Genomic DNA, 13,592 nt, shown 5'->3' with positions numbered 1-13,592 from the left:
AATCGAACCAGGGTCTTCCACATTGCAGGTAGATTCTTTATCAACCGAGCTCTTGAGGAAGCCCATATCAGAGTGAAATGCGTTCTTTCCTAAAGTCTGAGTCAGTCAGTCTTCAACAGTATCACACACAGGCTCTCCACTGCCCAGTCCCAGGACCACACCAAACTCAGCCCACACATCTCCCAATCTCTCGTTGCTGAATGCACATATTGCCAGGTTATGTGTGGTAATGCACAAGCCCAACAACCTCTGTTGACTTACCAAAGTGAATTGTTTCTCGTTGGTAAAGAGTTAACTTCTGGTGACCCCCAGAGGCAGTTGTCCTCTTGGTGGGGGCTCAGGGGTCCAGGCTGCATCTCATGCCAGACCATGCCCCAGGGGTTACCATGGTAGAAAAGTGGATGAGAGGGTCTCCAGCTTGGAAGGGGCACCTGCCACTTGTCCTCACACTGTATCTTCCAGGACTGGTCAAATAACTGGTATGGAAACAGGGGCAAAAGAGGCATGTCTGTCCTTGGGAGGCGATGAGAACTGGTTCCAGGGTGGAGGTCTTTACCCTAGACTCAGACAACAGCAAGATTCAGTTTGCCCCAAGACAACCCTATAGATCTTAAACATGAGCCAATTAAGAAAGCAACACTGATATACACGCACTGTCGTGTGTAACACTGATAATTAGTGGGAAGTTGCTATATAGCACAGGTAGCCCAGCCTGGTGGTCTGTGATGACCTGGTGGGATTGAGTGGGGGGTGGGGAGGGAGGGCCACAAGGGAGGGGGATTATAAATATACATAATTATGACTGATTCACATTGACGTATGGCAGAGACCACCACAACATTGTAAAGCAATTATCCTCCAATTATTAATAAAAATGGAAGTTCTGAGGAAATCATACCCTACAGACTATGATAAGCCCAGCTTTTCTAGAACACATCTAGAAACTTCTAGAAACACCTGTCCTGCTGATGTTAGAAGTACTTGATGGGAAGTATGTGTGGGGGGGGTGCGTGGGGTAGTGGGCTTCAGGGCAAAACAGCATGTGCTTATAAAGATCATGCAAAAAGTATTATCCAAGGACTAAGAGGAACAAAACTTTCCATCCTAAGTGCTTACTCTGTACAAAAATATTTTCATACACTTGTCCTGCTTTTAATTTTGCAAAAGCTAATTGGTATTTTTATAGTCAAAACACTTTTCCGAAGAGCCCCACTGCTAATGGTGATGAAAGTGGAGAAAAGTGTTCTGTTAGGAAAACCAAGCATATGTTTCATATTAAAAAAAAAAAATCCTAAATATATCTCTTTCCATTCTTTCCATCCAGTCCCCCAAAGAAAAAGAGGTGAGAAAACTAACAGCGTACCTGGTGAATGGCCGATTACGCGATCTGCTCTCCATGCATCCTGGGGGTGGCTCTTACTCTCCCACCCAGCTGGAAAGCGCACCCCGGTTAGTCTGAGCCCACCAGGACCCCCCCCCCCACGTCAGCACCTCCTCCCGCCACTCCCCAACATCATCACCACCTCACAGCACCGATTTCCTGACTGCTTTACAAGCTGCTGTCAGGAATTTAGTACCTTAAGGCTGACTTCAACACCTTGCTTTCATGTTTTATGTTTTTTTTCCCAGGTTTACAATCATCACACAGCTGCAGAAAATGGCTACAAATCAGGCCAATGACTTAGAGCACTGCAGGGAGCGGGAGAAGGTGCCCACGCCTTGCCACTGCACCATGTGATCTCAGATACAGGTAAACCTTTATTAAAACAATAAGTAACATTTCTGCCAGCAGGAGGAAGCATATTCTGCTTTCTCTGTTGATGACCATCAATAGAACGAATGTCTCTTCCCCTCGGTGCAGTTGGAGGGGAGGCGGTGATGGCCCAGCCCTCTACTCAGAGGGGAGGACGGGGAGGCGGTAGCCACCCAGGCTCAGTGAGGCTCCAGCCTCAACACCGCCTCCGGTGCGGAAAGATGCTCGTCCTTCTCCAGGGATGGGCAGTCCTCTTAACAAACACGTCCCTCAGGGGACACAGCAAGAGAGTTTCAAGTCAATATTTCCCCTGAAATGCTGGTGGAAATCTTACCTTGAATAATTTAAATGTTCTCATTTCACTGTCTTACCTGTAGAGTATCTGAAATCCTTTATGTAAAGAAATTGGGATTCGGACATGACCAAGCACACGGAGCAGGGGGAATCTGGTGGAGCAGGCTCAAGCAGGCTCATTTGCCTGAGGATTTAAGAGCTCCTAGGGGAGAAGTCCTGAAGGAAGGAACCAGACATAAAATATGCCAAGGGAGAGGGCAATCCTGAGTTCAGCATGATATCCACCACTTGAATTTATAATGTTGCCAAAGCGCTGTCTGAAGGCGCATGCTCTATAAAAAAAATGCAGAGCTACTTCAGTCAAAACTCTGGAGCCACATGTTGATAAAAAGAGAGAGTGAACTGTACAATTATTTCATCATGTATCACAATGTAATAATAATAGAAGTAAAGTGCATAGTAAATGTAGGAGGACTGAATCATCCCCAGACTGTCCCCTCCGCCTTGGTCCAGAGAAAAATTGTCTTCTGTGAATCCAGTCCCTCATACCGAAAAGGTTAAGGACTGCTGAGCTAAAGCAAAGATGCCCGGTGGCTGGGAGGGTTCTTGAGTCCAGCAGGGCACTGCCAAGGTGAAGGGGACCAGGACATGAGTGGACAGACAGGGTGGGACATTCACGAAGCTGCTGTCTAGATGTGGATGCAAGGGTAGTGAACACGTAGCTGCAGGGCCATTGTTGCAAATTGTCCAAGTTCTTGGAGGGAAAAGCAAGGCTGTGAGAAGAGGAAACATTTCTGGTGGTGTTCACAGAGTGAAGAATCAGGAAATGCTTCTGAAGATGTGACTCTGATGCCTGGACTTGGTGAGTGAGTAGCAGTTTGCAGCGTAAAGCGTGAAAAGAAGAGCTTTTGGGATAGAAGCAGCACAGTTTGCAAAGTTCCAGGGCCAGGGAGTCCCTCCTGTGTGGTCAGGTTTTCTCCTTTCCCCCTCTTTCTGCTCCTTTCCTTGGTCCCCTCATAGGAATTGACTGATGGGTCCTCCGGGAGAAGACCATGATGGACCACTGTCCCACCTAAACCCACAGCACAGTGGGCCTTGGGAAAGCTCTGACTGTGTGTGTGTATTACTTCCCTCTGGCTGCTGTGACAAATTACCACAAACCCTAGTGGCATAAAACCAACCCACATTCATCCTTAGAGTTCCGGAAATTAGAAATTGGAAATCAAGCTGTCAGCACACTGTGTTCCTTAAGAAGGACTCCAACATCTTAAGGTATTCTAGAAAAACACATACCATACAAAAGTGAGTAGAAATATATATTTAACATTTACATGATAATGATAAGACCGATACCTATGAATTTACCATCAACTTATCTAATTGCCACCAGATTCGAAATCTCTTATTTGCATTTCTCATAATGCCCCTCCCTCTCTCCTAACCTGGAATAATTACCACCTCTACTTGTGGTAATCCCTTCCTTAATTTTCCTTAAAGATTTATTGTGCAAATAAGTAATTCTATAATTATAGTAATGTTAGTAATTTCCAAGGTTTCAATCTTTATACAAATGGAACCAGAAATATGTGCATTATTCTTTTCTTTGTTTTACCTGACATTACATTTTCTCCACACATCTCTACTGATGCATCTCTGAAGCTGATTAACTATCACTCTGTGCTAGATTCCATCATACGAGTCCACAACTTACGCATTTGATAGACATTTGGGTGGTTCTTTTCCAATGGTTTGCTGTTAAAAACAATGCTTTGATTATGCATTTACATGTCTTAAATCTCTTGAGCTAAGGGTTTTCTAGGATGTCTATGTAAAAGGAGAATTTCTGGATCTTGCATATAGAGTTCTGCAGCTTTACTGTGTCCTGGAGAGAGACTAGTTTATCTGTCATCCCCTAGGAAGGGTATGGGAGTTCCTGCATCTCTGTATCTCACCAACACTCAATATTATCACGCTACACCCCCCATCCAATCCCCTAGGTGTTAAATAGTAACACATTCAGGATTTGAATTCACATTTTCATGATTACTAATGAAGTTGAACACCTTTTCATACATTTATTCATGATTTGTATTGACTTTTATATGAAATAGCTATATTTTTCCCCATTTTTCCACTGAGTTTTCTCTTTACCTCAAGTCTTAGAAAAAATTAAAAATCCGTTGTGTTAATAAACGTCTTTGGTTATGTGTGTCCTCATGATTTTCTCCCAAGTAATAGCTTGTCTTTCAAGTGTTTTGATGAAGAAAGTTTCTTAATTTTAATGTAATGAGATACACTACTTTGTATTTCCTTTATGGCTTAATATCATATATAGCTGGTTTGTATATGTGTTGTGAGTTAAGGTTGCAAGCTGATTTGCTTTTCATTCAAACAACCAATTATCTCAGCACTGTTTGTTCAAAACTTTACACTTTCACCACACGCCTCCAACGCCAGCTCTGAAAAATACCACTATGTGTATGAAAGAGTTTACTGGGTGTTTGTCTACCTTGTTTCATTCATCTATATGTCAGCATTAACATTAATTAATAAAGCAATTAATGTTGCTTTACAATAGCTATCAATACTGCGAGTGGAAACAAAACATCCCTTTTCTTCCAGCTATTTAGTTTTCAGGAGAACCAGACACAGGAATTTAAAGCAGAGACATTACTTTGCCAACAAAGGTCCGTCTAGTCAAAGCTTTGGTTTTTCCAGTAGTCATGTATGGATGTGAGAGTGGGACTATAAAGAAAACCGGGCACCAAAGAACTGATGCTCTTGAACTGTGGTGTTGGAGAAGGCTCTTGAGAGTCCCTTGGACCAAAAGGAGATCAAACCAGTCCATCCTAAAGGAAATCAGTCCTGAATATTCATTGGAAGTACTGATGCTGAAGCTGAAGCTCCAATAGTCTGGTCACCTGATGTGAAAAACTGACTCATTCGAAAAGACCCCAATGCTGGGAAAGATTGAATACAGGAGGAGAAGGGGATGACAGAGGAAGAGACAGTTGGATGGCATCACCAACTCGATGGACACAAGTATAGTACATGGGGTTGCAAAGAGTTGGACATGACTGAGTGACTGAACTGAACTGAGACACAGGAAGACACATCAAAGGAATCCTTTTGGTAACAAAATAGAATCAGAAGACTCAGGTTAGAATTCTATTTTTTTCCCCATTTAGTAGACGAGTAATGTTAGGAAGTTTAATTAAACACTTTAATGGTGTTTCCTCCATTGTAAAATGAAGGACTTATGCTTATCTTTCCAGGAGTAAAAATGCCAGCCTCCTTCTACAGTATCTGTCATGGAGGTGAGACTCAGGGTATGACAGCTTCCTTTTGTCTCTGTATTACCTTTTGATTTTCTGGAAAAAAAAGTGTAAGAGTAATTGCAAGAAGAGTTTGCCTTTTAGGAAAGTAGAACATGTATATGTATTGAATCAACTAAACTCTTCCTATTGGGCCAAATCTGTGCTTATTTTAAAAATATCTAGATAACAGCATAATATGATTATCCAGACACGGGTTACAGAAAAGAATAAAAACAATTGCCTAGGGCTTGAATTATCCCATGCCAATGGCTCAATAAAACATTTACTTAGTTATTTATCTTCATGGTGACATTATAATACTGCATGTTTTTGTGGACAGAAAGATATATACATATATATTTTTTGAGGGCAGAAAACATAATATAGAGACAGAAGGATTACTATGATGTAACTTACTTATGGCTAAAAAAATCAAAGACCTATTTTTTTCATGAATGTTTTAGTTGCAAAGCACTCCTGGGAAATAGATGGCACATGCAAATTCAAGAGTAGAGAGGATCTTTACTACCAAGTCCTTTGTTTATAAAAATAGAAGCAGTTTTTGAAATTCCTATTATCCTCACAGACGGTGAGTGGGCTGCTGTAAAACCATGAAGGGAACCTCCACCCACACATGGAAACAGAGCTCTCTGCCCAGCCTCTCCACGCCCACAGTCTATAGGCTGCAGAGAGAGAGCTAACACTGATTGAGTCAGATTCGGTGTGTTAAGAATAGTGTGAGGTGCTTTACATATGTTATTTCATTTCCTCTTCATAACTGCAGTCAATCTTTATTCCCATTTCAGAGGTGATCTAAGTAGGTTTGAAGAGGCTGATTTTTCCAAACCTCAGACTTGACTTGTTTAGGGTCCTAGCGCTGCAGTAATGAACAACCACAAACTTGGTGGCTTAAGGCAATAGAAATGTAACTCTGCACAGTTCTGCAGCTCAGAAATATGACTTCAAGGTGTCAGAAGGGCAACATTCCCTCTGAACCTGCAGGGGAGCATCCTTACTTGCTTCTTCCTAATTTCTGCTGTCACTGGTGATCTTCAGTATTCCTGGGATTGGAGACATATAACTCAGTCTCTCTCTCCTCCATCACGTGGCATCCTTCTCTTGTGTCTGCATATCCTAATGCCTGTCTTCTCAGAGGGAAGCCATTGGCTCAGTGCTACCCTAATTGAGGGTGACCCAATTTTAACTTAACTTGATGACATCTATAGCAACTCTATTTCTGAGTAAGCTCACAATCACAGTACAGAGTGTGGAAGACTTCTTTTGGGGGAAAACAATTAAAGCAGCCACAGCAAGTTAGTAAATGACCTTTTTCTTTTTCTTGAGTGTGAATCAGATATTTGCAGAGATATTTTTACAGTGAACTATGAGATAATGTGCGTTTGTTTCCTCATTTCTATGAGAAGCAGGAAAGTGAAAGGAACTAAACTCTTTCAAATAGCCAATCATCTCAAAAATGACTAATGTGAGAATTATATAATGCCAATTTCAGTTCATTTCAGTTCAGTTCAGTCACTCAGTCGTGTCCGACTCTGCGACCCCATGAATCGCAGCATGCCAGGCCTCCCTGTCCATCACAAACTCCCGCAGTTTACTCAAACTCATGCCCACCGAGTCAGTGATGCCATCCAGCCATCTCATCCTCTGTCGGCCCCCTTCTCCTCCTGCCCCCAATCCCTCCCAGCATCAGGGTCTTTCCCAATGAGTCAACTCTTCGCATGAGGTGACCAAAGTACTGGAGTTTCAGCTTCAGCATCAGTCCTTCCAATGAACACCCAGGACTGATCTCCTTTAGGATGGACTGGTTGGATCTCCTTGCAGTGCAAGGGACTCTCAAGAGTCTTCTCCAACACCACAGTTCAAAAGCATCAGTTTTTTGGCGCTCAGCTTTCTTCACAGTCCAACTCTCACATCCATACATGACTACTGGAAAAACCATAGCCTTGACCAGATGGACCTTTGTTGGCAAAGTAATGTCTCTGTTTTTTAATATGCTGTCTAGGTTGGTCATAGCTTTCCTTCCAAGGAGTAAGTGTCTTTTAATTTCATGGCTGCAGTCATCATCTTCAGTGACTTTGGAGCCCCCAAAAATAAAGTCTGACACTGTTTCCACTGTCTCCCCATCTATTTCCCATGAGGTGATGGGACCAGATGCCATGATCTCAGTTTTCTGAATGTTAAGCTTTAAAGCTTAATGCCAATTTAGAGAAGTCCAAAAATTTAAAATGGCAATGCTATCATTGGGAAAATAACTTGCAGTGGTAATTTTTAATGGGCAACTTATAGAACTGTAATCCACAGCAAGCTTAATAGGAAAGAACAGTGTGTTATAATTCTCTTCACAAAGTTAATATGATGTTAATATTAATAGACTAGCTTCTAGAAATGAAGTGGGATGGCTCAGCAGGTAAAGAATCAGCCTGCAATCCAGGAGACACAGGAGATGTGAGTTTGATCCCTGGGTCAAGAAGATCCCCTGGAGAAGGAAATGGCAACACACTCCAGTATTCTTGCCTGGGAAATCCCATGAGCAGAAGAGCCTGGCAGGCTACTGATGGGTCCATAGGGCCACAGAGTTGGACCCAACTGAGCAACTAAGCACAAGTCTTGTGCTCAGTAAACCATATTGGGAGTGATATGCTCATCTTGTAATAGGCATTCTGCCAAAAATAGGCTAAGCTGGTGCAACAAGTGGACGCAGACATGCACATCTCAAGCACAACAAAATTTTACTCTTCATCAGGTAACAAGACAGAGTTCTGTAGGCTGAATATTTGTGCCCCCCCCATTCATATATTGAAGCCCTAACCCCTGATTATGGTAGCATTTGAAGATAGGGCCTTTGGAAGGTAATTAGGCTTAGATGAGGCCATAAGGATGTGGTCTGATGACAGAATTACTGAGTTAGTGCCCTTACTTATAAGAGGAAGAGAGTTTAGGGCTCTCTCTCTCTCTCCTCCCACAATTGGGAAGACATGTGAGAAGGCAACCATCTACAGACCAGGAAGAGAATACTCACCAGGAACCAAATCCTGCTGACCCTTGATTTTGGATTTTCCAGCCTCCAATGCTGTGAGATAATATATTTCTTATGTTTAAGCCAGTCGGGCTACAGTATTTTGTTACAGCCTGAGCCAACTAAAACACAGAGGTAAGAAGAACAAAGCGCCAATACACAACTTTGCTTCACATGGACCCAGGGTCTTTTGTTAATGTTACCCTGTTTTTCCAGGACTGTTGCAATATTGTTCATGATCAGAGCAGAGATTTTTCAATGCTCTTCAGAATCTATCCTTTCTTTATTACTTTATTAGTATAATTCTACATATTTCAGCAAGGCAGTGATCACTCAGCTACAAACTCCATGTCCAAGGTCTGAGCCAAAGTTGTACCAATCAAATTTTAGTAGAAGTGACACTGTGTCTGTGTCTGGAAAAAAAAAAAAAAACAACACCAAAAAAAAAAAAAAAAATACTTCCTTTTCTCTGCTGAAATGTGGATGCGGTTTTGGTAAGTCAGCTTTAACCATGCAAGCTTCAACACTTTAATAATAAGGAGATCAATTAAGTAGAGAACAGTAGAGAATCATCTTTAATAAAGAAGGGCATCAGAAAATTGATCACCATATGCTCTCAGAAAAGAATGTTTATTTTCAAATTATTTCAAAGACAGACAAAAACTGGTTCTCTACTTGGCCACCTCCTTCAAGTTATGATCTTACACCATTCTAAGTGGACATTTTCTTCCAACAACTGGAAAAATAAAAAAAAAATTCAGTTGATGACTGAATCATAGGGGCTTTATGACTTCCTCTATCTTCATTTTTACAAAAGAATCTTCAAGACTGTACAAAATTGAACTCAAAAGTGAAATATGCCAGTGTTGTTTGTTGCAAAAAAAGAAAATTTCCTCTTTTCATTCTGAAAAATAATTCATATTTATGGGGGAAATTTTAAAAAGAGAGAGAGGGAGAGAAGAAACCAAACGTTAGCTGAATATATAGGAAAGCTACATGAGACCAGGCTAAGAGGCAGTAGTGACTATTCAGCTTATGCTTGACTTCCTAGGATTTGAGAAACTATTCTGAAAAGGACACAATTCTAATTCTCCCTCAGGGTTGAAAAGTAGCCTTTATATTAGTTTTCCCGTCACCCCTTTTAGTATATGCAGAGACCACATAGTGCACGTGTCCTTTGGATTCTTTCTAATCAGGTAGCTGGGAAACGCTGATGTTCTCAGCTAACATTTTCCCTGCAGCCACAGCCCAGGGCATTAGCTCTGATGCTCCTCAAGGACTCAGCAGCGAGGCTGACTTTGACCATCCTGCGTGGAGAAGGGCCACCTGATGAGAATGGGGACTCAACCAAGACGGACCCTCTCTCCCTCACCCCAGTTGTCCACATCCAGACACAAAAGTCCTAGACTCAGAGTCCCACTTGAGAACAAATGTCTGTCACTCTTCAGTGAGGCTTTTTGCTGCCTACATATACTGTGAAAAGAATTTCAGAATCTTAGTTTTCCATGAAGATGGAACAGAAATGATAGAAAGGAGAAGAGGCATCGAAATGTGGCAATTAAGGCAATTATATGTTGCTATTGCCCATTTAAATAGTTATTCTTTTGACATTTATATTCACAGTCACAGACAGCACAGCTAAAACTCTGTTTTAAGTTTAGGTGTGTGGTGATGTCTAAGAAAAGGTAGTCACTAGTTGACTTACTGTTGACTCATCACAAGTTGCCCCCAGAATGTAGTGACTTAAGCCAGCCATTTTATTTTACTCTATTTTTTTTTTTTTTAGCTTAAAACAATGATTTTTTATTTTTCATGATATTGTGGTTTGACTCTGTGGTTCTTCTGGTGATCTCAGTTGGGGTCACTAATTTGGCTGGATTTAGAGCGTAACTAGGCAGAGCTGGAAAATCCCAGGTCTTGCTCCCATGTTTGGTTCCTTGGTGCTGAATGCTGAGTGGGAGTGCCTCGGGTCTCCTTCTTGCTGCCTTTCGTCAGCAGGACAGCCTGAACTGCAGAGCATGTGGCTGGTTTCTGAGAATGAAAACTGCCATCCCTGCCAAAAGCCAGAGCCAGAGCTAGCACAGCATTTCTTCTAATACGTTTTCTTGGTCAAACAAGTCAGAAGGCCAGCCTGGATTCAAGAGGATGAGAAACAGAGTCCATCTCTTGATGGAAAGAGTGGCAAAGACTTTGTGGCCCCTTAATCTACAAGAGTAGGATGGTGCCTTAATTTTCAGTGGGTGTTCGCTTTCTGCCTTCCCTATTTATCCCTTATGCGTCTTCCTTTCAGTTCAGTTCAGTTCAGTCGCTCAGTGGTGTCTGACTCTTTGCGACCCCATGAATTACAGCACACCAGGCCTCCCTGTCCATCACCATCTCCCGGAGTTTACTCAAACTCATGTCCATTGAGTCGGTGATGCCATCCAATCATCTCATCCTCTGTCTTCCCCTTCTCCTCCCACTTTCAATCTTTCCCTTCCTTTACATTTTACCTTTTTCTGTTTTACTGATTTAGATATCTGTTCTTTTGATACAGGGTGGATTTTAGTTCTGCCTTTTTTTTTTTTTTGACAAGAACTTTCACGGGCTATCCTTATGTAGGATGTTTCACTGCGGCAGTTAGACCCAGGGGAGGGCACACCAACCCCACCTTTCCAAGGAGAAACTTCAAAGGATTTGTAGACATCTTTTTAAATGATCAGTCATTTTCAATGATGATCTTTCATGAAAGAGTCCTTCTATCTTTGCCTACACTTAACTCTTTTTCTTAAGTCGTTTGGCCCCAGCCCAAGGAAAAAAATGAGGTTAACTCATTTGTCAGAAACCTTATGATCCACAAAAATTTCACTCCCTTCATCCTGCACACATATTTGTACAATAATCTTTTCATAGGGTTGAGAGTAGGAAAAGTAAAAAAATGAGCAATTAGAAAATTTTTAAAAGCTCACAACTTTTTTCCCATTTCTTCATGTCTGATCATTATAATGTGATGTTTCCCAGGTTAAAATATGACCTAAGCAAAACACCTAGTTTTTATCTTTCCAGAGCCTATGCTAAGAGGAACATGAGAAGAAAACACTTGAAAAGGTAGTGTGTATTTGTTTGCCAAATTATATCTCTTAGAGCAGTTTAAAATGTGAGATCTGCTTGGCTTAAGGCCTGCCTTGTCTCCATCTGAGTCATTTTCGCATCTTGTCAATGGGGGATTCTAAGCCCTACCTTTGCCAGCTCACAGGGTGCTCCAAAGAGTGGGACAGACACAGTGGAGATGCACTTCAGAGCAGTCAGCGTCTGCCCAAAGACAAGGATTTATTTACTTACCTCATTGGTGAAAGTCTACAGACAGATGTGTGCTTTGATTTTCAACTGGATTCTCATTTTACCAAACATGAAAACACAAAATTATCCTACGATTGATTCTTCGATTCTGGAATCTTCGAAACTCCTTCTAAGAATTCATTCTCCAATTCTCACCTTTCTTCCATTTTAGAAGTGAGTGATTAGAGCCCTCCATGGGTGACGTGGTGTTCATGACATGGAACAGCCACGTGGTATGTTGTGGAGTCGTGTATTAGAGGGTAGGGGGTGGGGGGGTGGAGGGTCAGAAGAGTCCCAAAGGAGCAGTAAGCATTCCTCCAAATTTCTGCTTTTGTACAACTAAAAGTATTTTAAAATTCCACAGAATGTGTCCTTTATTTTCTTATATTTAAAAATTTTATTATAAATTATATAATTGCAAAAGAAGCAGTGTCCAGTATCTTAAACTATAATATACTGGGGTACTTTAAAATAAGATGATTGTCTCACTCTAAAAGGGATCCAATGGAACCTAAATACCATAGACATTTATCACCTAACAAACTCTTCCTTATCGGGCCAATATTTTACCTGTTCTATTTCCCTTGGGGCTGGTATTTTATATCTACTTTTCACAAAAATCTTATCTTAGTTACAGTATGCTTTTGTGCTTGACAGGCTTTTATTGACACTCCCTCTTATAGTTCAGTAAAAATATATATGAGAATTAAAATTAGTATTTGCACATCTTTATAGCATAGGATATATTTGCTTACCCTTTAAGCATAGATGCTTAAAAATTTATTCCAGTTGAATTATTATTAGAAATATTAGTAATACACAAGTGAACAGTAAAGCATAAAGGTATTAAAATTTTATGAGTAATTATGAACATAAAAAGTAAACTTCCATTACAAAAGCATCTCTTAATGAGATGGATTGGGTTGGGGGACAATTAGATGCTTTAATTAAAGGAACTACTGAATTGTGCCTGCTCCAGGCCCTCACCAGGCTAAACTCACACGAGGTTCATGGTTTTCTCTTATAAAATATGAAAAGGGGATTATGAACAGGGGAAGTTCAAGAGTAAAATCTCTCTTTCAAGTCCATCCTTGGGTAGATCAACTAAGGAAAGAAGAGTTTGAATGTTGAATATCTGGAAAGTGATTCCCTTAAACCACTCAGGCGTATTCCTTGCAAATGCTCCCATTCCAAAGCCTGTTCACAGGAGGTTGCAGTGGGGAACCTGATGGGAGGAATATCTGATCAAACTCCTTGGAGACATGGGCCTGGCTGAGGATTCTGAGGACCAGGCTGGGCAGGGTTTTGGGGTCTGCAGAGGGTCCACCGGAGGTCACTCAAGGCAGAACTCCAGGGCCAAAGGTCAGCATACCTGAGAGGTATGCTGAGGTCTCAGGTACTTGAGAAAGGGCAGGTACAGCATCAATGAACCAGGGCCAGGCGAGAGGCAAACGCAGAAGCCAGGAAAACAAAGTGTTTCCTTAAAAATCACATGGAAAGAATTCATGAGAAAGGGTAGGAGGGGTTTGGTGCAGAGGGAGGAAGTTGCTTATAAAGGGGTCAACCCTTCCTACGGCACAGAGACGCACAGTCCACACAAGGTCTGAAACCTCAACCTCAGCTCAGCGTCAGTCCAAGCAATTCTACCTGAAAGTTTTAGGAGCTACAACCTAATAATTTAAGAGAAGGTGTGATTTTGGTTAATTTTATTGCCAACTTGGACAGATATATGGTGCCCAGAAGTTTGATCAAACTCTAGACTGGATATTGCTGTCAGTTTTTTTTAGATACTGTAATTGGCATTTAAATCTATAGACTGTGACTAAATTAAATTACCCTCTATAACGTGGGTGGGCCTTGTCCAATCAGCTGATGG

This window comes from Cervus canadensis, chromosome 5 (genome assembly GCF_019320065.1).
Source record: "Cervus canadensis isolate Bull #8, Minnesota chromosome 5, ASM1932006v1, whole genome shotgun sequence".
Lineage (NCBI taxonomy): Eukaryota > Metazoa > Chordata > Mammalia > Artiodactyla > Cervidae > Cervus > Cervus canadensis.
Note: the sequence above shows the minus strand (reverse complement) of the source record.